The following is a 4,506-nucleotide window of genomic DNA, read 5'->3' as shown; positions in this document are numbered from 1 at the left end:
GCAATATCTAATGTCTATAGGCAATGTCTCCTTTCTGAACACACTCTGATTCTTTTTAAAACTTCTTCTTCAACTAGAATTTCTCTGGAGAGCATCTGAAAAAGCCCTTAACATGAAGTCATAAACAACCAGTACAGCTAAACTACCTCATCTCAAGGTGTATATTAATTTTATTTGTATATTAATAAATCTCTAATTGATTTAAATCAAAGAGACTAAGCCTTGATTTTAGAATCTCAGAATTCACTGTGCTTAGTACAGGGAGTATTTTTCATTGGGAAGAAGCAAGAGAGAGGTGGGTCATATTTCCACTGCTCTCGAAAATCATGCAAACAGTTGCCTCCTTTAGCTGCTCTTTAAGTTGGCACTGATACAAAGACACGTTCAGTCCAACACAGTTCTTGACTGTCCCTTGGCGAGACCATAACTGATCTCCTTTCGGCTTAGGCCACAGCGAAGCACCATGGGGGAGGCCACAGGGTACCTACACATCTTATAACGGCCTTCTTTGTAAAGCTAAACAAATATTTGCCTCTGCCTTTCAAAGCTGAGTCACAGATCTGGCTTTTACATGTATATTCATATGCATCCGCACCTCTGCTGCTCACATTAGTGGCTGTGCCAACATCCTAACTGGGCCCTTGGGGCCAAGGCAGGCAGGATGCAGTGACAGTCCCAGTGTATCCAGGAGCCTGATGTCCTCAGGTGTCCTTTGTGAACTTTCACAGCCAGAGACAACTGTGCAGAACTGGGACTTCATCACCTCCATGGAGGTTGCCTGGGGCAGATTCTAGATATTTTTAATATTCAACCCATAGGTGAAAAATTATGCCCAATGGTTATTCATATCTTTGAAAACTAGATATAAGGAACATTCTGGAGCATATATGAAATGATAACCAAGTAAGATTTAATAATAAACCAATGTTTAAAATGCATTTAATGAGAAATTACTGGAGGGAAGTAAAAGATACCTATATTGAAAGATGAGGGACTCTTCTCTCTGGCCCAGTTTTCTACTTACTACCCATGAACTTAAGCAATTTACTAAATCTTTTCAGACTGCCATCTCTGCATGTACAAGATAGTACATGTATAGACTCCAGACCTCTACTGGGTCTGGAGTGCTTTTGTTGTTGTTGTTTTAAAAAGTTTTCATACATGTTCTCTGTGCTTGTTTGCTAAGACTGACATAGCAAAATGCTACAAATGAGATGACTTAAACAGGGAAATTTATTGTGTCACAGTTTTGGAGTCTCAACGTCTGAGATCAAGGTGTTAGCAAGGTTGGTTCCTCCTAAGGGTTGTGAGGGAATGATCTGTTCCATGCCTCTCACCTACCTTCTGGTGATCTGCTGGCAATCTTTGGTATTCCTTGGCTTATAAATGCATTACCCTCATCCCCGCTTTCATTTTCACATAGTGTTCTCCTGTGTGCATGTCTGCCTCTGTGTCTAAGTTCTCCCTTTTTATAAAGACACAGTCATATTGGGTCAGGGCCCACCCTAATGACCTCATCTTAAGTTGATCACCTTTAAAGACCTATTCAAAAGTAAACTGAGGCACAATACAGTTTTAAAGAGTTTGAGCAAACAGCAATTCATGACTCAGGCATGAGTCTAAACCAGAAGAGGTTCAGGAGCTCTACCAAGGGAACACAAGGGGTGGGGAGGCTTTTACAGGACAAACACAGATATAAAGCAAATAAAATAGTTGATTGGTTACAGTTGTACAATTACCTTATTTGGTCTCTCCCATTGGAAAGCTTCTGAGTCATTTAACTTACATTGTGTTTTTCTTTAATACAGGCATTTACAAAAAGTTGCTGAAGTTAAGTTTTGCCTATGTTTGCAAACCAAGCAAGGTTAAGGTCACTTATGAAACCTAATTGGCTTTGTCTGCTAAGGGATTCTTCAGGCTTCGTCTCTATTTTCATTTACTTTAACAATCCCTATTTTTAAATAGGTCAAACTTACAGGTACTAGGGATTAGGACTTAAATTTCTTTTGGGGGTACATAATCCAACCCATAATACTTTCTGACCCCAATTCTTGAGGGCAGGCTCCCTGGCAGCTCTCAGACTGACCTCCTTCTCTCTGCCATTGACCCGTTATTGATTTCTTGGGAGAGATCAATAATGGGCCAATGGCAGAGAGAAGGAGAGATCCTTCTTTCAGAGTCCTTCTCTGTAGATCCTTCTCTATAGGAAGTCAGGAGAACTCACTCTGAAAAGACAGATGGAGTCCAATTCTTTCCAGCTGCATAACACAAGACAAGTCACTTTACCTCTGCAAGCTTCTATCACCTCATCTATAAGATGGGATCATAGGTTTGCTGACAGAAGTCAATGAGATAAAGCAAAGTAGTACTTGGCTAGCACATGGTAAGTGCTTAACAAATTATGGATATTATTATTTATTCCTTTTGAGTCAAGGAGAGGATGGGTCAGTGATTCCTGGATGCACCTTAGAATCATCTGAGGGAAGCTTTTAAAAACTGCCCAGGCCCCAATACAGATTCCGACTCAATTGGTCTGGGATAGAGTCCAGGCACTAATATTTTTAGAAGCTCCTTTGTTTAATATGCAGCCAGGGTTGAGAACCACTAGAATAGATGACAGGATTGAAAACACGAATGGAAAGTCAATTCGGTGGAAAATCAGAGGCTGATTTGTAGTTACTTAGCAAGATGGCCCACATCGTGGGGGATGCATGATGGCGAAAGCCAGAGGCAGCTCTTGGAAAACCTGTGAATTGGGCGACCTAGATTTCAGAGCCACTGCTTGCTTTGTGGTCTCCCTGTGACATTTTCTCCGGGCCTCCCTGATGAGGGAACACCCCCTACTGAAACACTGCTCTGGGCTTTCCTTCCCACAGCAAAAGCCCATCCTCTTGCTCATCCTCCAAACACAGGCTCCATCCTCTCCCCAGCTCCAGCTCCAGGTCTGGGAAGAAAATCCTCAGTTACTAAGAATAACAGTTTGACACACTTCCCTTCCCAGGGACATCTACCTTTTAACAGTGGACATGACAGAACTCAAGGAATCCTCCAGTGAGGAAGGTTTTGATGCTCAAGGGTAGACTTGTAGCATGGAGATGGCTGAGTTTTTATGCCCTACTAGGTGGGAACTGACTGCTTGGACTGAACATGACTCCCAAGGCCCCTGAACTGTGGCCTGGAGAGCTTTTAGTTCACAGAGTAACTCTCTCCCTCCATTCCCAGCACCAAACCCTTTCCATGTATAAGTGTGGACTCTGGAAGCGGCTGTTCTGGTAGCTGCAGGAGGGGCCAGGCTAGCTTTTGACAGTTCTGGCCACTTCTAGAGATGGCTCTTGGTTCTCAGGCCCTTGGCTGAGCGATGGGGGCAGCTGTCAACAGCTCTCTCTCCTCTCCCCTTTCCCCAGCTGCTCTGACTCTTCATCAGCAAGCTGAGCTTCTCCAAGCCTCAGTTTCCCACAGTGCCACCTCACCCCCTTCTCATCAGACGCTTGCTACCTATGCTTTTTACGGTCCTGGGTCTCTCCAGTTTTCATGAGAGAAGGCCAGTAACATTTTCTTAAGCGAGTGAATGAGTAATATAAATAAAATTGTATGTAAATAGAAGCAATTTTTGATGACAAAACTGTTTAAATTCTCTTAATTTATTATCCTGAAGCAATTAGGGATGTCCATTTTCTTTTTGGCTGAATTAATAAAAGTATAGCAACTAAAGCAAAGAACATGAGAATCCTCTTAATCTGGATATGCTATGTTTGAAATAATGTGTTCGGTGCTTTCCACTTCTTCAGTTTTATTATTTACTTATTTTTTAAGTAGAGACAGGGTCTTGCTAAGTTGCCCAGGCTGGCCTCGAATTTCTATGCTCAAGGGATCTTCCTGTCTTGGGCTCTGAAGGTGCTGGGATTATAGGCATAAGCCACTGTGCCCGGCCCCATTTCTATTTTAATCAAGCATATGTCAAAAGAAAGAGGAGCTGGAGACAGCCTTCTCTTAACACAAAGCACGGTGTTTTATCTTCATCTGACAATAAGTGACTTGGTTAACTTTGATTTAATTTTGGCTTTTGGGAAGTCATGGGGAAAAGAAGTAAAGCTGAGGATGGCGAAATACCTTTGCTAAACCCAGAGACACTGCACCTGAATCCTGCTCAGTGTTTTGTAGGCAACCAACTGCCTTCTGCCACTGGTATCTGGAAGGGGAAATGAGTTACCTTAAGTGGGCCAAAGTGGGGAAATACTAACAGTACAACTAGAAAGCAAGAGCTGTCGTGAAAGCCCTGAATGGGTTCCCACTGCCATTTCAGACAAAACTGATGCAGTTAAGCCTGAATTTCCTGGCAAGCACAAGGGTAGATTTTTCCAAAAGGCTTTTTAGACTGCAAATACACAGCCTTTCCATGTCTCATCACAAAAGCAAACTGCTGGACACATGCTCTCTGTTCCCAGCTGGTTGTGTATGTTTTCTTCACACTTCAACAGAAACGTGCCAAGGTGTGACATTTATGAA

Source organism: Pongo pygmaeus, chromosome 4, assembly GCF_028885625.2.
Source record: "Pongo pygmaeus isolate AG05252 chromosome 4, NHGRI_mPonPyg2-v2.0_pri, whole genome shotgun sequence".
Lineage (NCBI taxonomy): Eukaryota > Metazoa > Chordata > Mammalia > Primates > Hominidae > Pongo > Pongo pygmaeus.
This window is presented reverse-complemented; position numbering follows the sequence as displayed.